The sequence below is a fragment of the Rhinopithecus bieti genome, unplaced genomic scaffold, assembly GCF_001698545.2.
Source record: "Rhinopithecus bieti isolate Rb0 unplaced genomic scaffold, ASM169854v2 scaffold_13262, whole genome shotgun sequence".
In the NCBI taxonomy this organism is placed as follows: Eukaryota; Metazoa; Chordata; class Mammalia; order Primates; family Cercopithecidae; genus Rhinopithecus; species Rhinopithecus bieti.
The window spans coordinates 1,321,346-1,343,784 of NW_016808004.1; the positions used below are offsets into that span (position 1 = coordinate 1,321,346).

General features: G+C 38.4%; 1 protein-coding gene across 1 annotated transcript in view; it reads left to right on the top strand.

Moving 5' to 3' along the window:
• The window catches only part of LOC108537538 (exocyst complex component 4), a 661,401-nt gene that overhangs the window by 72,480 nt on the left and 566,482 nt on the right, over positions 1-22,439 (top strand). The gene's annotated exons all lie outside the window — the stretch shown is intronic.

Sequence of the window (22,439 nt, forward strand, 5' to 3'; positions counted from 1 at the left end):
TCCCCTTCCGTCCCCTCCCCTCCCCTCTCTTCCGTCTCCCCTCTCTTTTGTCTCCCTCCCTCTGTCCCCTCCTCTCCCCTCCCCTTTCTTTCATCTCGCTCTGTTGCCCAGGCTGGAGTGCGGTGGCACAATTTTGGCTCTCTGTAACCTCTGCCTCCTGGGTTCAAGGGATTCTCCTGCCTTGGCCTCACAAGAAGCTGGGATAACAGGTGCCTGCCACCACGCCCAGCTAATTTTTGTATTTTTAGTACACACAGGGTTTCACCATGTTGGCCAGACTGGTCTCAAACTCCTGGCCTCCCAAAGTGCTGGCGTTACAGGCGTGAGCCACCACACTTGGGCGACCAGCACTGTTTTTCTAAAGTTGAATGCTTTTTGATAGAGCATATACTTTCCTTTGTGCTATAATATTTATTACTCCTAGTAGCTTTTACTCAGTTATCTCATGTATTACATTCAATGTCTGGTCCTGGGAGCTTTTGAGTATGGGACCTCTGTCCTATGCCGTCTCCACTCCTAAATGTGCACGCATCCACATGTGCATACATAGTCATACCTGTAACACACTTTGAGGAAATATCCATGAACTTATTTTTTCTTCTTTGAAGACACCCAATATCTTACTGAACAAGACAAAGCCATTTTGGGGTTATGTTTAGGGTTGAGGGCAGGAGGGTATACTTTGAATGTGAAGATTTAGGGGAATCTTGTGGATTGTCTTAGACTTGCTTTTACAGAGGGTTCAGCTCAACTGGGCTTGGAGACCTTCTGGACCTCTGCAGAGAGTTTCTTTGCTATTATAACTTTGGGTTGGGGAAGAAGACTGGACGTCTTTTGTGGGATGCCTCACACGTGCCTTCTTGTGGCAGCCAAAATCTTCATTGCATTTTAACAAAATTGTAATGTTTATTATCATTGTCTTTTCAGATAAAAATTAGTTCTTATAGTTCTTATTAGTTCTGTAGAGCTTGAAATAATGAAAAGGTAGAAAAAAACAGAAAAACAATTTGGATTCAATCAGTACATTTTGTATAACTAATTGGAAATATTTCTGTTGAGAGCTTAATATATTGTTGGAGCATATTTTGCTACCTTTAAAATGCCACTTAAAATTATTTTAGGGTTATTTAGGCGTGGAATCTTGAAGTTTATTACTTTAACTACAGGAAAGTATAGAATTTGTTAATAAATTTTCCTTTGTTTAATTAGTAGCCAAATTTTAAAAAATTGCAAACATTTAGTTTTATTATACAATAAATACAATAGTTTGTACTCCAGTCTCTTCTTGGAGCTAGAAAGGTTTTGTTTTCTCCCTCTTTCTGATGTAATGTTGCTTTTGAGTTTTAACACTGCTCTGAGGTGTTGTAGACTGTTGAAATAGGAAACAAAATGTATTTGTACCTTTGATTTGTATTTTATCTCTGCCTTTCATGGAAATTACCAACTGTTACATCTTTGCTTTTTTATAATGTGAATCATTACTGCTTAGCCTGGTTATATTAATTTATGTAAATGTTGCCAAGTCAGTGGCCAAGTGAAATAAAAAATTTAATTATTTATGAAGAAATGACAGGGCAGGCTTTGCAAATAAGTGTTGTATAAATATAAAATAAGCTGAAATATGCCAATTATGGCAGATTTCAGTAGAAGCTAATTTTGCTACATCTGTTATTTTTACTATGATAGGCCTTACTTTTTGATAGGCACTTTATTTGTCAGCGTCTGGAGTTTGCATTCATCACCTAGTGGAGTTCATGGTGGCACTCTGACTTTGGTATTATTAGGAATTACTCTTGAAGAACTGCTTGGTAGTTGACTGGGGCTAGGAGCATTATGGGGACTGCTTGTAGAGATGTGTATAAACCTTTCATTTATTTATTTATTTATTTATTTGAGATGGTGTTTCACTCTTGTGGCCTAAGCTGGAGTGCAGTGGTGCAATCTCGGCTCACTGCAACCTCCTCCTCCTGGGCTCAAGCGATTCTCCTGCCTCAGCCTCCTGAGTAGCTGGGATTACAGGCATGCATCACCATGCCCTGCTAATTTCTGTAGAGACAAGTTTTCACTATGTCAGCCAGGCTGGTCTCAAACTCCTGACCTCAGGTGATCGCCCACCGTGGCCTCCCAAAGTGTTTGGATTACAGTCATGAGCCACTGTGCCTGGCCACAGCTTTCTTTTTAGATGGGTTCATTTCCTTGACTATTCTGAAGACTTGATCTTGTTCTTTTTTTTCTTTTTTTGTTTTTTTGTGCATGACCAAAAAAGAAGGTAAAAATATTACTGATTAAAATCAATAATAGCAGAGGTTAATATGTGTTTAGTGCCTAGTATATGGTGAAGCCATGTCTTAAGTGCTTTACAACAATTTTATAACAATTTATTGTCAGTCCCATTTTACAGATGAGAAAACTGAGGCACAGGGAAGTTAATAATTGATAAAAGTTTACACAGTTGACAAGTAGTTGTGATTTTAGCTCAGAGCCAGGTTCGACTATGCTCTTCTAACCAGTTTGTTTTGCTGAAAACAAGCTAAGTATCCTCTGTGTATTAATTTTCCACTCACGCAAACTTAGTGGCTTAAACAGCATACATTTATTATCTTACAGTTTTGTAGGTAAGAAGTCTAACACAAATCTGATTGCAGTAAAATCAAGATGTTGGCAGGGCTGTGTTCCTTTTTGGAGGCTCTAGGGGAAAACCTGTTTCCTTGCCTTTCTGGCTCCTAGAGGCCACCATATTCCTTGGTTCATGGTCTACTTCCTCCATCTTCAAAACCAGCAACGATGGGTCACATTCTTCTCACGTTGCCTCTCTCTGACCCACTCTTCTGTGCTTCCTTCCTCTTTTTAAGGACTCATGTGATGAGATGGATTCCACCTGGATAATTCTGGCTAATCTTCCCATCTCAAGTCCTTAACCTTAATCACATCTGCAGTCTCCTTTGCAATGTGACTAATCACAGGTTCTAGGGATTAGGACATGGATGTCTTTGGGCAACCATAATTCTGCTTACCACACTCTGCACTGCCCATTTTGTGACTTAAATTATCTTTAGGAGCAAGTGTAAAAATTTGACTTTCTTCAAATTATGTAGCGAAATCTTTTTCAGTCATTGCAGTCTAGTCTTTAGGACTCTATTAATCTGGATCACATTATTAAAGGGAATTGTATAAATGAGGAAGATGTAAATTATGTAGAGAACTCTACAAAATGTTACTAAATACATATAAAATTATGGGACTGATGAAATATACTATAATAAAAAGCAAGAGTTTTGTCTTATTCTTAATAATAAACTGTAAGTCCTAAGAGTCTATTTGTGAAGTGCTCTGCAAGTCCGCCTAGAAAGTAATAGCCATTTTCAGCAGGAAATTTAACATAGGCTCTTAAAGCTCCTCTCTCATTTTGTGAAACAGTAAGATTGAGGGTGTAATCCATTAGAATTGACACTTTTATAGAGGAAGTTCCAGTAGGGAATCCCTGGGTAGTATGGCTCTCCCACTGGGGTACCATAAATTAAGGTTGGAGGTGATTTCCTGAGAACTTTCAGGTTATTATTAATTAAATGAGAATTCTGATTGCTTTTAAACAAGTCGTTTTTCACAAGTCCTATTTTGAGGTAGAGTTGTGGGTGACTATTTTTTTAAAATCATACTTTATGTTCTGGGCTACATGTGCAGAACGTGTAGTTTTGTTACATAGGTATATCTGTGCCATGGTGGTTTGCTGCACCCATCAACCCATCATCTACATTAGGTATTTCTTCTAATGTTATCCCTTCCCTAGCCCCTCACCCCGACAGGCCCTGGTGTGTGATGTTCCTCTCCCATGTCCATATGTTCTCATTGTTCAATTCCCACTTATGAGTGAGAACATGAGGTGTTTGGTTTTCTGTTCTTGTGTTAGAAGACCTGAACCCATCCTATTTTATGGCTGCATAGTATTCCATGGTGTATATGTGCCACATTTTCTTTATCCAGTCTATCACTGATGGACATTTGGGTTGGTTCCAAGTCTTTGCTATTGTGAATAGTGCTGCAGTAAACATATATGTGCATGTGTCTTTATGGTGAAATGATTTATAATCCTTTGGGTATATACCCAGTAATGGGATTGCAGGGTCAAATGGTATTTTTGGCTCCAGATCCTTGAGGAATCACCACACTGTCTTTCACAATGGTTGAACTAATTTACACTCCCACCAACAATGTAAAAGCATTCCTATTTCTCCAGATCTGCTCCAGCATCTGTTGTTTCCTGGGTTTTTAATGATCACCATTCTAACTGGCACGAGTTGGTATCTCATTGTGGTTTTGATTTGCATTTCTCTGATGACCAGTGACGATGAGCATTTTTTCATGGGTCTTTTGGCTGCATAAATGTCTTCTTTTGAGAAGTGTCTGCTCATATCCTTCACCCACTTTTTGATGGGGTGGTTTTTTTTTTTTTTTTTTTCTTGTACATTTGTTTAAGTTCTTTGTAGATTCTGGTTGTTAGCCCTTTGTCAGATGGATAGATTGCAAAGATTTTCTCCCATTCTGTAGGTTGCCTGTTCACTCTGATGAAAGTTTCTTTTGCTGTGCAGAAGCTCTTTAGTTTAATTAGATCCCATTTGTCAATTTTGGCTTTTGTTGCCTTTGATTTTTATGTTTTAGACATGAAGTCTTTACCCATGCCTATGCCCTGAATGGTATTGCCCAAGTTTTCTTCTAGGGTTTTTATGGTTTTAGGTCTTATGTTTAAGTCTTTAATCCACCTTGTTAATTTTTGTATAAGGTGTAAGGAAGGCATCCAGTTTCAATTTTCTATATATGGCTAGTCAGTTTTCCCAGCACCATTTATTAAATAGGGAATCCTTTCCCCATTGCTTGTTGTTGTCAGATTTGTGAAAGGTCAGATGGTTGTAGATATGTGGTGTTATTTCTGAGCCTTCTGTTGTTCCATTGGTCTATATATCTTGTTTTGGTATCAGTACCATGCTGTTTTGGTTACTGTAGCCTTGTAGTATAGTTTGAAGTCAGGTAGTGTGATGCCTCCAGCTTTGTTCTTTTTGCTTAGGATTGTCTTGGCTATGCAGGCTCTTTTTTGGTTCCATATGAAATTTAAAGTAATTTTTTTTTTCCAATTCTGTGAAGAAAGTCAGTGGTAGCTTGATGGGGATGGCATTGAATCTGTAAATGACTTGGGGCAGTATGACCATTTTAACGATATTGATTCTTCCTGTCCATGAGCATGGAATGTTTTTCCGTTTGTTTGTGTCCTCTCTTATTTCCTTGAGCAGTGGTTTGTAGTTCTCCTTGAAGAGGTCCTTCACATCCTTTGTAAGTTGTATTCCTAAGTATTTTATTCTCTTTGTAGCAATTGTGAATGGGAGTTCATTCATGATTTGGCTCGCTGTTTGTCTGTTATTGGTGTACAGAAATGCTTGTGATTTTTGCACATTGATTTTGTATCCTGGGACTTTGCTGAAGTTGCTTATGAGCTTAAGGAGATCTTGGGCTGAGACAGTGGGGTTTTGTAAATATACAGTCATGTCATCTGCAAACAGACAATTTGACTTCCTCTTTTTCTAATTGAATACCCTTTATTTCTTTATCTTGCCTGAGTGCCCTGGCCAGAACTTCCAACACTATGTTGAATAGGAGTGGTGAGAGAGGGCATCCTTGTCTTGTGCCGATTTTCAAAGGGAATGCCTCCAGCTTTTGCCCATTCAGTAGGATATTGGCTGTGGGTTTGTCATCAACAGCTCTTATTATTTTGAGATATGTTCCATCAGTACCTTGTTTCTTGAGAGTTTTTAACATGAATGGGTGTTTAATTTTATTGAAGGCCTTTTCTGCATCTGTTGAGATAATTATGTGGTTTTTGTCATTGGTTCTGTTTATGTGATGGATTACATTTATTGATTTGCGTATGTTGAACAAGCGTTGTATCCCAGGGATGAAGGCCACTTGATCATGGTGGATAAGCTTTTTGATGTGCTGCTGGATTCGGTTTGCCAGTATTTTATTGAGGATTTTCACACTGATGTTCATCAGGGATATTGCCCTGAAATTTTCTTTTTTTGTTGTGTCTCTGCCAGGTTTTGGTATCAGGATGATGCTGGCCTCATAATGAGGCCTCTTTTTCTATTGATTGGAATAGTTTCAGAAGGAATGGTACCAGCTCCTCTTTGTACCTCTGGTAGAATTTGGCTGTGAATCCGTCTGGTCCTGGACATTTTTTGGTTGGTAGGCTATTAATTACTGCCTCAAATTCACAACTGGTTATTAGTCTCTTCAGGGACTCAACTTCTTTTTGGTTTAGACTTGGGAGAGTGTGTGTGTCCAGGAATTGATCCATTTCTTCTAGATATTCTAGTTTATTTGCGTAGAGGTGTTTATAGTATTCTCTGATGGTAGTTTGTATTTCTGTGGGATCAGTGGTGATATCCCCTTTATGATTTTTTATTGCATATATTTGATTCTTCTCTCTTTTCTTCTTTATTAGCCTGGCTAGTGGTCTATCTATTTTGTTAATCTTTTCAAAACACCAGCTCCTGGATTCATTGATTTTTTTGAAGGGTTTTTTGTGCCTTTATCTCCTTCAGTTCTGCTCGGATCTTAGTTGTTTCTTGTCTTCTGCTGGCTTTTGAATTTGCTTGCTCTTGCTGCTGTAGTTCTGTCAATTGTGATGTTAGAGTGTCCATTTTCGATCTTTCCTGCTTTCTCTTGTGGGCATTTAGTGCTATAAATTTCCCTCCAAACACTGCTTTAAATGTGTCCCAGAGATTCTGGTACTTTGTGTCTTTGTTCTCATTGGTTTCAAAGAATATCTTTATTTCTGCCTTAATTTTGTTATTTACGCAGTAGTTATTCAGGAGCAGGTTTTTCAGTTTCCATGTAGTTGTGCAGTTTTAAGTGAGTTTCTTAATCCTGAGTTCTAATTTGATTGCACTGTGGTCTGAGATACTGTATGTTACGACTTCTGTTCTTTTGCGTTTACTGAGGAGTGTTTTACTTCCAATTGTGTGGTCAATTTTAGAATAAATGCTGTGAGGTGCTGAGAAGAATGTATATTCTGTTGATTTGGGGTGGAGAGTTCTGTAGAGGTCTGTTAGGTCTGCTTGTTCCAGAGCTGAGTTCAAGTCCTGAATATCCTTGTTAATTTTCTGTCTCGTTGATCTAATTATTTATAGTGGAGTATTAAAGTCTCCCACTATTATTGTGTGGGAGTCTAAGTCTCTTCGTAAGAACTTGCTTTGTGAATCTGAGTGCTCCTGTATTGGGTCCGTATATATTTAGGATAGTTAGCTCTTCTTGTTGAGTTGATCCCTTTACCATTATGTAATGGCCTTCTTCGTCTCGTTTGATCTTTGTTGGTTTAAAGTCTGTTTTATCTGAGACTAGGATTGCAACCCCTGCTTTTTTTTTGCTTTCCATTTGCTTGGTAGATATTCCTCCATCATTTTATTTTGAGCCTGTGTGTGTCTTTGCACGTGAGATGGGTTTCCTGAATACAGCACACCGCTGGGTCTTGACTTTTTATCCAGTTTGCCAGACTGTGTCTTTTAATTGGGGCATTTAGCCTGTTTACATTTAAGGTTAATATTGTTAATTTGGTATGTTTTTGCAGTGGTTGGTACAGGTTATTCCTTTCCATGTTTAGTGCTTCCTTCTGGAGCTCTTGTAAGGCAGGCCTGGTGGTGACAAAATCTCTCAGCATTTGCTTGTCTGTAAGAGATTTTATTTCTCCTTCGTTTATGAAATTTACTTTGGCTAGATATGAAATTCTGGGTTGCAAGTTCCTTTCTTTAAGAATGTTGAATATTGGACCCCACTATCTTCTGGCTTATGGGTTTTGCAGAGATCTGCTGTTAGTCTGATGGGCTTCCCTTTGTGGGTAACTCAGCCTTTGTCTCTGGCTGCCGATAGTATTTTTTATTTCATTTCAACCTTGATGAATCTGACGATTATGTGTCTTGGTGTTGCTCTTCTTGAGGAGTATTTTTGTGGTGTTCTCTGTATTTCCTGAATTTGAATGTTGGCCTGCCTTGCTAGGTTGGGGAAGTTCTCCTGGATAATATCCTGAAGAGTGTTTTCTCAATTGGTTCCATTCTCCCCGTCACTTTCAGCTACACCAATCAAACGTAGATTTGGTCTTTTCACATGGTCCCATATTTCTTGGAGGCTTTGTTCATTTCTTTTCACTCTTTTTTCTCTAATCTTGTCTTCTTGCTTTATTTCATTAATTTGATCTTCAATCACTGATACCCTTTCTTCCGCTAGATCGAATGAGCTGTTGAAACTTGTGTATGCTTCACAAAGTTCTCGTACTGTGATTTTCAGCTCTGTCCATTCATTGAAGCTCTTCTCTACACTGGTTCTTTTAGTTAGCCATTTGTCTAACCTTTTTTCAAGGTTTTTAGCTTCCTTGCGATGGGTTAGAACATGCTCCTTTAACTTGGAGAAGGTTGTTATTACCGACCTTCTGAAGCCTGCTTTTGTCAACCTGTCAAACTCATTCTCCGTACAGTTTTGTCCCTTGCTCCTGAGGAGTTGTGATGCTTAGGAGAAGAGGTATTCTGGTTTTTGGAATTTCAGCCGTTTTGCACTGGTTTCTCCCCATCTTTGTGGTTTTATCTCCCTTTCGTCTTTGAAGTCAGTGACCTTCGGATAGGATCTCTGAGTGGACATCCTTTTTGTTGATTTCTGTGTGTTAATTTTCCTTCTGACAGTCAGGACCCTCTGCTGTAGGTCTGCTGGAGTTTGCTGGAGGGCTATTCCAGACCCTGATTGCCTGGGTGTCACCAGCAGAGCCTAAAGAACAGCACAGATTGCTGCCTGTTTCTTCCTCTGGAGGCTTCATACCAGAGGGGCACCAGCAAGATGCCAGCCAGAGCCCTCCTGTATGAGGTGTCTGTTGGCCCCTACTGGGAGGTGTCTCCCAGTCAGGAGGCACAGGGGTCAGGAACCCACTTGAGGAGGCAGTCCGACCTTAGCAGAGCTTAAAAGCTGTGCTGGGAGATCCGCTGCTCTCTTCGGAGCTGTCAGGCAGGTACGTTTAAGTCTGCTGAAGCTGTGCCCACAGCTGCCCCTTCCCATACGTGCTCTGTTCCAGGGAGATGGGGGTTTCATCTGTAAGCCCCTGACTGGGGCTGCTGCCTTTTTTTCAGAGATGCCCTGCCCAGAGAGGAGGAGTCTAGAGAGGCAGTCTGGCCACAGTGGCCTTGCTGAGCCATGGTGCACTCCACCCAGTTGGAACTTCGCGGTAGCTTTATTTACTCCGTGAGGGTAAAACCTCCTACTCAAGCCTCAGCAATGGTGGACACCCCTCTCCCCACCAAGCTCGTGTCCCAGGTCAATCTCAGACTGCTGCTATGCTGGCACCAAGAATTTCATAACAGTGGATCTCAAATTTCCTGTGCTCCGTGGAGGTGGGACCCACCGAGCCAGACGACTTGGCTCCCTGTCTTCAGCACCCCTTTCCAGGGGAGTGACCAGTTCTGTCTTGCTGGTGTTCCAAGCATCACTGGGGTTTGGAAAAAAAAACTGCAGCTAGCTCCGTGTCTGCCCAAATGGCTACCCAGTTTTGTGCTTGAAACCCAGGACCCTGGTGGTGTAGGCACTGGAGGGAATCTCCTGGTCTGTGGGTTGTGAAGACCGTGGGAAAAGTTCAGTATCTGGTCCAGAGTGCACTGTTCCTCATGGCAGGGCACAGTCCCTCACAGCTTCTCTTGAGTAGGGGAGAAAATTCCTCGACTCCTGTGCTTCCCAGGTGAGGCGACATCCCACCCTGCTTCAGCTCGCCCTCCGTGGGCGGCCCCACTGGCCAACCAGTCTCAGTCAGATGAACCAGGTACCTCAGATGGAAATGCAGAAATCCACCTTCTTCTGTGTCCATCTCACTGGGAGCTGCAAACTGGAGCTGTTCCTATTCGGCCGTCTTGCCAGCAATCTGTGGGTGACTTTTCTGTGAGAGGTTTTTTTTTTTTTTTAAATCATAGTTTATAAGTTATAGTTTGCAAAATATATCATTTAAATGATGCAACAGTCCTATGACGTAGTTAGGGCAGGTACTATGTGATTACTATTACAATTATTATATTTAGATTGTTAAGTTTAAGTGTGTGATCAGATATAAAACATTACTTACAAGATGCAAAGTCAAGGCACAGGTTGGCAAAAGCAAGTAACCCATTAAAAGAAAAGTGATTAGCATCCGCTTAGCTTTCCTACATATTAATGAAGAAAAGAAATGACATAATAAAGAACTGAGCAAATAATGGACAATTCAATGAAGAGTCCCTTTCCATGGAAAAATTGGCATTTATCTGATGGAGATTTAAGTATCTAGAATATGTTAAGAACCTCTATAAATCAATAAAACAAGCTAATAGAATAATAGGCAAAATTATGAACAGTTTACATAAGGGGAATCCAATGCTAATAAATATATGAAAAACCACTTATATTCTAGTTAATCAGGTATTATCTTTACAATCACTTTACAGATATGGAAGCTGAATGCAGGTAGGTTGAGCGGTTTGGCCAGGTTCAACCAAGATGGTAATTGTTGGAGCCTGGCCTCATGCTGTTCCCAGACTAAATATGTAGGGCATGTATTTTGCAAGCCTTTCTATTTTTCTCCTCAGTCACAGTATTTTGTAATGCACAGAGAAACTAATGTCTAATTTAGATGCAATAGTTCATCTATAACTTAGGTAGAAGGATGGGAGAAGTGTGGAGAAAAGCCAATAATTGTAGAAGAATGTTGGTTTAAGCTTTTGGACTCCCAGTATGTCTTTTCATTTGGCAAACTGCCTTTGGAACATTTTGACTGAGCAGTTACTCCCAGGGAACACAGGTATTTCATTTGTGGCCTCTTTATTCATTTTATTCATGCTTCTGCTGGGATTGCGTGAATATGACTATAATGAAACTGGACTTCTTAGTTCTTTTCTTTTTGGTACAAGCATAGGTTAAGCAATAAAAACCTAAAGAGAACACGAATTAAATGATTTTTTTGCTGCTATTTTCTTGATGTGCATTTTATTCCATAAAGTTTTGTTCTGAGACTTAATATATATCTTAAGAATTTGGATGCCGGGCGCAGTGGCTCACGCCTGTAATCCCAGCCCTTTGAGAGGCTGAGGCGGGCAGATCATGAGGTCAGGAGATCGAGACCATCCTGGCCAACATGATGGCCAAAATACAAAAATTAGCTGGGCATGGTGGTGAGTGCCTGTAATCCCAGTTACTTGGGAAGCTGAGGCAGGAGAATCGCTTGAACCTGGGAGGCAGAGGTTGCAGTGAGCCGAGGTCTTGTATCTACCAATTTTGTTGAATTATTTTCAAAATTCTAATAGAATATTTAAAAAATATATTTGTATATTTTCCTGGATTTTGTATGTAAACAGTAAGTGTCTGCAGGTAAGGGCAGTGCTGTCTCCTTTTCTTAAAGATTCCCCTTTTTGTTTATTTGTTTTAATTTTGCATAGCTGGGAAAATTTAATTTTGCATAGCTGGGAGGCAATAGTGTGAGTCTTGCCCTTAATGGAAATGGTTCTAAAATGTCATCAAGTATAATATTTACTTTTCATTTTTGACTGGTTATTTACCCTTCTGGGTGGGAAGCTATAGATTATATTTTTGTTCTTTTAGATTTTAACCTTAATTTTGGCACCTACTATGCTATAGAGATATTTTAAAGTTATCAAATATCTATTTTTCTTTAATATTTCAAATGCAGTGCACATTCCAAGGTATGATTATTATTCTTGCCTATAGCAATTATCAGGTGTTGGTCAAATTATGATTTTCTTTTTCTGTCATTCTTTTTTCATTTACTAATAGAATTCTACTGTGATGAAGGGCTGTGTCTTCATGTATTTCCATATTCATTAATTGTTTAAATCAGTAAAAATTTATGGATATTTACTTTGTTCTATGACTTGTAATCAGGTGCTGTCATTATTCATATTATTGTTCAAATTGTCCCAAATTTGGCCACTGGTAGCTCCTTCAGGTTGGTTCCTAGGTTATTCCAACATGTCCCCATCCATTTTTGAAAACTTCCTTACATTCTGGTACCACGAGACATTTCAGACTCACCTTGTACTTCCCCTCCCTTTGCCTTGGAATTAACCATTTCTCTAAGGAGATCTGTGGGTTTTTTTTTTTTTTTTTTTATTGGAGAATGATATTTTGAAACCTAGATTTGTATTCTAGTTGAATACATTGCTGTTGGTGTAATGTTGCTGTAGTCCCTCTTAGTTGACAGAGCTAGGGGATAATGTAGGTGCATGCTTATGTATATTACATGTGTATATGTGTGTACACCATACACATGTATAGACAGAAACATATATATATATATACACATCTGTATGTATCTATTTCTGTATGTATTTCTACATAGATCTGTATCTATTTATTTCTGTATCTGTTTATTTCTAGCCATGTGTATATATAAGTAAAACATGAGTTCAACTCCAATGTCATGTCAACCACTGCAGTTCAACTGAGCCTTCCTCTTTTCCTTATTTCTAGCTCTTTTTAATAGTGAGACACCTGTTTCTTGTGACAAGCAACTCATTTGTGTAATCCTAGTATACAAATAAAATAATTTTACAATTACTAACCAATGAAAAACAATTCACAGATGTGAAAAACAAATCTATTAACTTGAGTACAATGTTTGTGTGCAGTTCAATTTGCATATTAGACGGCTTATAATATTTAGTCAAAATAGTCAAAGTCCAGTTACTTAGGTTAGTTCTTTTTGAACCCAACCCACTCACTTATGGTTATGTTACTTATTTGCAATGCGTTTAGGTTCATTTGTAACTGTTTTTATTTCATTTGGGTTCTCCTAGATCTCAGTTGATTTTAATTATTTATTGTGGGGGTATGTTGGAAGCATTATCACGTTGTAAGCATTAGAACTGTTAACACAAAGCACTCAGGCAAGTGTCACTTTTCCATCCTTATCTTTTATCCTATTCCCAGTCTCCTACCTATTTTTTCCATCTGTCCCTATAGGTCATCAATCACATTAATTTCTGCTTTATTCTTCCTGTATTTCTTTTTGCAAAAGCAAGGAGTTAAATGTATCTTTTCTTAAATCCTTTCTCTCTTCCATGAAGGGTAAGGATACTATAGATACTCCTTTATACTTTGCTGTTTCACTCTACAATATATCCTGGAAATCATTCTGCATTAGTTTATAGAGGTTCTGCTCACTCTTTAGTGTTCTTTTTATATCTGCATAGTACTCTGTTGGGTTGATTTATCATAGGTCAACCACTCTCTGTTGTTGCTCTTTTTTATACTTTTAAGTTCAGGGGTATATGTGCAGGTTTGTTACGTAGGTAAATGTGTATCATGGGGGTTTGTTGTATAGATTATTTCATCACTCAGGTATTAAGCCTAGTACCCACTAGTTATTTTTTCTTATTCTTTCCCTCCTACCACCCTCCACTCCCCACTCTCGATGGGCCCCAGTGTGCATTGTTCCCCTCTATATGTCCCTGTGTTCTCATCATTTAGCTCCTACTCATTAAGTGAGAACATGGTTATTTGGTTTTCTGTTCCTGCGTTAGTTTGCTACGGATAATGGCCTCCAGCTTCATCCATGTCCCTGCAAAAGGACATGATCTCGTTCTTTTTCGGTGATGTAATATTCCATGTTGTATATGTACTACATTTTCTCTATCCAGTCTGTCATTGTTGGGCATTTAGGTTGATTTCATGTCTTTGCTATTGTAACCACTCTCTTTTGTATGAGTATTTAGATTGTTTTCAGTATTTTGCCATCAAGCAGTGGTGGAATAAATAACATGCATGTGTATTTACATGTTGTTGGAGGTGTATCATTAAATTTCTAGAAGAGGGACAGCTCAATCAGAAGGTAAGCCCAAGCCCATATGTATGGAATCTTTTTTTATAGCTTAAAATTTTTTTAAATGTTTTAAAAAACTCATGAAATTTACTGTCAACCATTTCAAAGTAGACAGTTCAGTGGTGTTAAGTATATTCACATTGTTGTGCAGCCAGTCTCCAGAACTGTCTCATCTTGCAAAGCTGGAACTGTGTGCCCATTAAACAACTCCTCTTTGTCCGCCCCCACCAACCCCTGGTGACCACCATTCTACTTTCTGTTTCTATGAATTTGACTACTGTGGATACCTCATTTAAGTGGAATCATGTAGTATTTGTCTTTTGTAACTAGTTATTTCACTTAGCATAATATTTTTAGCATTCATCCATGTTGTACCCTATATCAGAATTTCCTTCCTTTTCAAGGCTGAATAATACTCCATTGTATATATACTGTATTTTGTTTATCCATTCATGTGTCAATGAACATTTGGCTATTGTGATGGTGTTGTGAACACGAGTGTGCCGATATTTCCTTGAGATCCTGCTTTCAATTCTTATGAATATATACCTAGAATTGAATTGCTAGATCATATGGTAATTCTATATTTAATTTTCTGGGCATCTGCCATGCTGTTTTCACAGCAGGTATACCGTTTTATATTCTCAACAACAGTGTACAAAGGTTCTACTTCTCTGTATCCTTGTCAACATTTGCCATTTTCTGTGTTTTTTTCTTTGGATAGTAGCCATCCTAATGGGTATGAGGATATATCTGATTATTGTTTTGATTTGCATTTCTGTAATGATACTGATGCTGGACATTTTTTCATGTGCTTATTGCTCATTTGTAGGTCATCTTTGGAGAAATACCTACTCAGGTCCTTTGCCCATTTTAAAATTGGTTTATTTGTTTTTGTTTCCGTTGAGTGGCAGAGACTCTTTATATATTCTGTATATTAACACGTTTTCAGATGTGTGACTTTCAAATATTTTCTTCCATTTCATAGGTTGCCTTTTTGCTCTGTTGACCATGTATATTGATGCACAGAAGTTTTAAATTTTGATGTAGTATAGTTTTACTTTTGTTGTCTGTGCTTTTTATGTCATATCTTGGAAATCCTTGCCAAATCCGATGTTATGAGGCCTACTCCCTGTGTTTTCTTCTGAGAGTTTTATAGTTTTAGGTCTTATGTTTAGGTCTTTGATCCACTTTGGGTTACTTTTTGTATATGGTATAAGGTCAGCATCTATGCTCATGTGTAGTTTTATTAGGTCTTGCCAGATGCTCCCCCAAAGAGAGTAGTACCGGTCTGCATTCCCACCACCTGTGCATCGCAGAGTTTCCACACAGCCTTCCCAACAGAATGTGTTTTCATTTTACAATTTTTGCCAGTCTGAGAAGTAAATAATGTTATCACAGTGTTGTTTAATTTTCATTTCTATAATTATGTATAGCATTTGTACAATTTCTGATATGTTTAAGGTTTATTTTTATATATTTTGGTGAATTATGTATTTTTTTTCAATCTTTCTGTTTTAATTAATTAATTTAGAGATGGAGTCTTGCTTTGTTGCCAGGCTGGAGTGCAGTGGCACGATCTTGGCTCACTGCAACCTCTGCCTCCTGGGTTCAAGCCATTCTCCTGCCTCAGCCTCCAGAGTAGCTGGGACTACAGGCGCATGCCACCACGCCTAGCTAATTTTTGTATTCTTTAGTGGAGACAGGGTTTCACTATGTTGGCTACGGTTGTCTCAAGCTCCTGACCTCGTGATCCACGAGGTCTAGGAGCTTTTTGGATGAATCTTTGGGGTTTTCTAGGTATATGATCATCATATCATCAGTGAACAGGGACAGTTTGATTTGCTCTTTACTAATTTGGATGCCCTTTATTTCTTTTTCTTGTCTAATTGCTCTGGCTAGGACTTCCAGTAGTATGTTGAACCGAAAAGCTGAAACTGGGTGTCCTTGTCTTGTTCTGGTTCTCAGGGGGAGTGCTTTCAACTTTTTCCCATTCAGAATTATGTTGGCTGTGGGTTTGTCATAGATGGCTTTTATTACGTTAAGGCATTTCCTTTCTATGCCGATTTTGCAGAGAGTTTTAATCATAAAGTGATGCTGGACTTTGTCAAATGTTTTTTCTGCATCTGTTGAGATGATCCTGTGATTTTTGGTTTTAATTCGGTTCATGTGTATCACATTTATTGCCTTTGGGATGTTAAACTATCCCTGCATCCCTTCTGTGAAGCCCACTTGATCACGGTGGATTATCTTTTTGATATGCTGTTGGAATTCAGTTAGCTAGTATGTTTTGTTTTGTTTTGAGGATTTTGTGTCTATGTTCATTGGGGATATTGGTATGTACTTCTTTTTCTGTTATGCCCTTTCCTGGTTTTGGTAATAGGGTGATACTGGCTTCATAGAATGATTTAAGGAAGATTCCCTCTTTTTCTATCTTGTGGAATAGTGTCTATAGGATTGATACCAATTCTTCTTTGAATGTCTGATAGAATTTGCTGTGAATCTGTCTGGTCCTGGACTTTTTTTTGTTGGCAGTTTTTAAATTACCATTTCAGTCTCGCTGCTTGTTATTGGTTTGTTTAGAGTTTTCATTTCTTTCTGGTTTAATCTAGGAGGGTTGTATATTTCCAGGAGCTTTTCCATCTCCTCTAGGTTTTCTAGTTACTGCTCATAAAGGTGTTCATAGCCTTGAAAGATCTTTTGTATTTCTTTGGTATTGGTTGTAATATCTCCCATTTCATGTCTAATTCAGCTTATTTCAATCTTCTTCTTTTCTTGATTAATCTTGCTAATGTTCTATCAATTTTATTTATCTTTTCAGGGAACCAGCTTTTTTTTTGTATTTTATTTATTTTTTGTTGTTGTTTGTTTCAGTTTCATTTAGTTCTATGCTGATCTTCGTTCTTTTCTGCGGCTGGGTTTGGGTTGAGTTTGTTCTTGATTCTCTAGTTCCTTAAGGTGTGACCTTAGATTGTCTGTTTGTGCTCTTTCAGACTTTTTGATGTAGGTGTTCAATGCCATAAACTTTGCTCTTAGCACCACTTTTGCTATATCCCAGAAGTTTTGATAGGTTGTGTCACTGTTACTGTTTAGTTCAAAGAATTTTCAGATTTCCATCTTGATTTCCTTGTTGATGCAAAGACCATTCAGGAGCAGGTTATTTAATTTCTCTGTATTTGTATTGTTTTGAGGGTTCCTTTTGGAGTTGATTTCCAATTTTATTCCACTGTGGTCTGAGAGAGTACTTGTTATAATTTTGATTTTCTTAAACTTGTTGAGACTTGCTTTGTGGCCTATCATAATGTCTGTCTTGGAGAATGTTCCATGTGCCACTGAATAGAATGTATATTCTGCAGTTGTTGGATAGAATGAGAACATAAATATCTGTTTGTCCATTTGTTCTGTGGTATGGTTAAGTCCATTGATTCTTTGTTGACTTTCTGTCTTGATGACCTGTCTAGTGCTGTCAGTGGAGTATTGAAGTCCACCACTACTATCATGTTGCTGTCTATCTCATTTCTTAAGTCTAGTAGTAAATATTTTATAAATTTGGGAGCTCCAGTGTTAGGTACATATAATTTAGGATTGTGGTATTTTCCTGTTGGATTAGTCCTTTTATCATTATCTAATGTCCCTCTTTGTCTGTTTTAGCTGCTGTTGCTTTAAAGTTTTTTTTGTCTGATATAAAAATAGCTATTCTTGCTCACATTTCCTGTCCACGTGCATGGAATATCTTTTTCTACCCTTTTACGTTAGATTTATGTGAGTTCTTATGTGTCAGGTGAGTCTCTTGAAGATGGCAGATACTTGGTTGGTGAGTTCTTATCCGTTCTGCCATTCTATATCTTTTACGTGGAGCATTTAGGTCATTTACATTCAACATTAGTATTGAGATGTGAGGTACTGTTCTATTCATCAAGCTATCTGTTGCCTGAATACCTTGTTTTTTTTTTTCATTGTGTTATTGTTTTATAGGCCCTGTGAAATTTATGATTTAAGAAGGTTTTGTTTTGTTGTATTTTCAGTATTTGCTTCCAGATTTAGAGCTCCTTTTAGCAGTTCTTGTGGTGGCTTAGTAGTGGCGAATTCTCTTAGCATTTGTTTGTCTGAAAAAGACTGTATCTTTCCTTCATTTATGAAGCTTAGTTTTGCTGGATATGAAATTCTTGGCTGATAATTGTTTTGTTTAAGGAGGCTAAATATAGGACCTCAATCCCCTCCGGCTTGTAGGTTTCTGCTGAGAAATCTCCTGTTAATCTAATAGGTTATCTGATGCTTTTGCCTCACAGCTGTTAAGATTCTTTCCTTCGTCTTAACTTTAGATAACCTAATGACTGTGCCTGAGTGGTGATCTCTTTGCTATGAATTTACCATGTGTTCTTTGAGTTTCTTATATTTGGATGTCTAGATCTCTAGCTAGGCCAGGGAAGTTTTCTTTGATTATTCCCTCAAGTAAGTTTTCCAAACTTTTAGATTTCTCTTCTTCCTCAGGAACACCAATTAATTTTAGGTTTGGTTGTTTAACATAATTACAGATTTCTTGGAAGCTTTGTTCATTTTTTTTTTTTTTTGATTCTTTGTCTCTGTCAGATTGGGTTAATTCGAAAGCCTTGTCTTTGAGCTCTGAAGTTCTTTCTTCTACTTGTTTAATTCTATTATTGAAACTTTCCAGTGTATTTTGCATATCTCTGAATGTGTCTTTTATTTCCAGAGGTTGTGATTGTTTTTTATTTATGAAATCTATTTCTCTCAAGATTGTTACATCCATAGCTTGCATTAATTTTAAAATTTGTTTTTCACCTTTCTCTGGTGCCTGCTTGAGTAGCTTAATAATTGACCTTCTGAATTCTTTTTCTGTCAATTCAGTGATTTCTGCTTGGTTTGGATCCATCACTAGTGAGCTACTGTGATCTTTTGGGGATGTTACAGAACCTTGTTTTGTCATATTACCAGAATTGTTTTTCTGGTTTCTTCTCATTTGGATAGACTATGTCAGAGAAAGGATCTGGGACTCAAGGACTGCTGTTTAGATTTTTTTGTCCCACAGCCTGATTCCCTTGATGTGGTGCTCTCTGCATTCCCCTATGGTTGGGGCTTCCTGACTGCTGGACTGCTGTGATTGTTATTGCTCTTCTGGGTCTAGCCACCCAGCAGAGCTACCAGGCTATGGGCTGGTACTTGGGGGTGTCTTCAAAGAGTCCCGTGATGTGATCTGTCTTCAGGTCTCTCAGCTGGTCTCTCAGCCAGCACTTGCTCCAGTTACCACCACTACACTTGGCTAATTTTTCTATTTTTTGTAGAAAAGGGGTCTTCCTATGTTGCCTATGCTGAACTTGAGCTCCTGGGCTCAAGTGATCCTCCCACCTTGGCCTCCCAATGTGATGGGATTACAGACATGAGCCACACACTAGACTTAATCTTGTCTTTTCCTTCCGTTGTTTTTTTCTGAGTTTCATCACTTCCTTCTCACTCGTTCATGTTTTTTGTTCATGTTTTTTGTCCATGTCTTTTCTTAGTTTTGGAATTTCTGGCTCAAGGTGGCTTTTCATATCCCTCATCCTGCCTATTTCTTTATCTGTACTTTGTTCTCTATTTTGGTGTCTTGTATTTCCTCAGTGTTTCCTATGAATTATTCATTTGAGCCCCTCTCTTGGACATTTAATAATTTATTATTTATCTTTGATTTTTTTTTTTTTTTTTTTTGAGACAGGGTCTTGCTCGGTTACCCAGGCTGGAGAGCAGTGGTGGAATCATACCTCTCTGCAGCCTTGAACCTAGGCTCAAAGGGATCCTTCTGCCTTAGCCTCCCAAATAGCACTACAGACGTGAGCAACCACATTTGGCCAACTTTTTTATTTTTGTTTTTTTGTAGAGATGGGGTCTCACTATGTTGCCCAGGATGGTCTCAAACTCCTGGCTTCAAGAAGTTCTCCTATTTTGGCCTCCCAATATACTGGCATTACAGGCGTGAGTCAGAGCACCTGGCCTAATTTTGTCTTTTTCTTCCATTTCTTTTCTGAGGGTCATCTTTTCTCTTCACACTTTCCTGTTTTTTGTCCATATCTTTTCTTAGTTTTTGAATTTCTGGCTCAAGGTGGCTTTTCCCATCCCAAATTCTTGTTTGAGTATATCGGTTCCTTCTGGAATGTTGCCTTCTAGTTTTCTTGTGGTTCATGGTTGTTTTGTTGACGGGAATTTACCCCTGTTGCTGTGTGTTGGATATTCTGTCTTTTTAAAATAATACTTCACTGTGAGTCTGTTCATCATTTTTTTCTGTTCATTTTATGATATTGGGGTGTTTTATAGGATTTTTAGCTCATTGGCTCCCTCTTCTGTCACTAGAGCAAAGTCCAGATTTTTGTTTGTTTTGATGGCAGCGGAAGGTTGTATGGTCTCTGAATTTTAGCTCTCTTGTCATCGACAGGATTCCAAAATTTCCCCTTTTTTCCTGTTTCTCTTTTAGCCATCCAACAGCCAAAGAGCATTTCTCTCTTCCTTTTTTTTTTTTATTATTTGTTTCCCAGAAGGTGCATGTTTCAAAAACTGGTCCTTAAGATTGTGTCTGCTTTTACATCCCATCCCTGTAGTCAGCTCTCTTATCTTTCTGGATACCTTTTAAGTATTTTGAAACTTAGGGTTGACTTTGTCTTTCCTCTGATGGTTTTAGATCAACCTTAAGTTCATCACTAATTCCCTTCTCTCTTTGTTACAGTTTTTCACATTCTACCTTTGTTTGCAATAAAGCCTTCTGGCAGATCAGGGGCAGAGGAGGAGCATGAGAGATCACTTGCTGGGATTAGGTTTTGTTTTCTTATTTTATTTACAGTTGTTTTGGATTTTGGTCAGTTTCTGTTTTCTAGTGATCCTGAGGACATGGTTTTTGTGTAGCTTTGCTGCTTCTTTTTCTTGTTCTCTATTGCTTCTGGAGGAAATATTGAAAGATGGAGATATAAGCAACCACCATTGTCAGCCTGGGAGTTTCCAAAGCCAAACATTTTAAAAGTGCCTTTTAAACTATTTTTCTTAATTTTGAGTTTTGATATTACGTTTCGTCACATTATCTCATTAAATTTACACACCTCTGAGCTACACATATTATCTCCATTTCACAGATGAAAAAATCAAGGTCCAGCAAGATTAAATGACTCAAGGGAGATCACACAACTAGGAATGATAGAGATTCTAATCAACTCTGAAATTGTATGATGCCAAGCTCTTGTTCTTTCCACTACATCTTGCCATCTCTCTGAGCAACTGAAGTTAGAAAACCCATGCATTAACGAAATACTGCAACCTAAAACATTTTAGTGATTATAAACTGTCAATTTATTCATCTGTTCCTTATCCCTCCTATTATCTTGTATTCCTGTTATATTTTTAGTAGCCTCTTCTCCACTGGCTGCTACTCCTTGACCTTCTAAGGTGCATTTTCTTTCCTGTAAATGAGATCATGTACATTAAGTGCTGTCTCTTGAGAAAAATGATTCAACAGATGTCAATTTTGTTTATTTTATTTATTTATTTTCCTAATAGAGCTTTCTACTCTATCTCCCCTTAAAGCAGACCTACTATCATTTCCCTCTTGGCTCACTTTCACTTACGGGAGGACCCGTGCACACTCACCTGGCTTTCAAAACTCACTGCCCTCCCTGTGCAAACTCCCCACTTAATGGAAAGGATAGCGCCAAGTAGCAGTTGGCAACAACTTTTGGCCGCCTCCTTTCAGGAGTGGGTGTTATATTGTCTGTAGTTTTCTTTAAAGTAATTTAATCTGCACCTTAGGGGTGCTTAGTTAACATTTTTGAAGTACCTTAATCATGAATCTACACTCCAGGGGTAGTTAGTTAACATTTGAAAGACCCTAATCAAAATTCTGTACTCCAGAGGCAGCCAGTGCCTCAGATATTGCTCTCAACCTGCACCAGTGGGTGCATTAATTAGAATAAAAGATGTAAGAAGTAATTTTTCACTGGTGAAGGGAATGCTATTTAAGATATGTAGTTGGCCAGTTTCTTACACAGAGATAAGACATGAGTGGAGGCTAAGGATACAGATTTGGCAAGGGCAACAGCCTTCCAACCTAGGTAGGCCCTTGATTTGGTCCTGTGCTTGCTGCTTTTGATGGAGGATTGGTTTGATTGGCTCACCTGGCCTGTGGAGCGCATTAAGTCTCTATTACCCTGCATGGGCCAAATCCGGTCTGCTTCTGTCTACTTCACCCAGTGCTCACTGGACCTGTACTCCAGCTCCTCTTCATGTTTGCATTTCTTGTCCACAGAGATGTTACTCTGAATCTTGAGTCAGATGATTTCTTTTTAATTTCTTAATTTATATTTTTACATTTAATTATATTTTGAGCATATTGGATATGTTAAGTGTGAATTTATAGTGCCATTTTGATCAGAAGCACTCACATTATTTTTAAATGGTAACTTTCTGTAGGGCTTGTAGATAAGTAACTTTTTTGATACTCTAGTGGTCTAATTAGACTGGGTAATGTTTTTGAACACTTTTTTTTATATTGAATTCTATTCAATAGTGGCAGACAATTCTCATG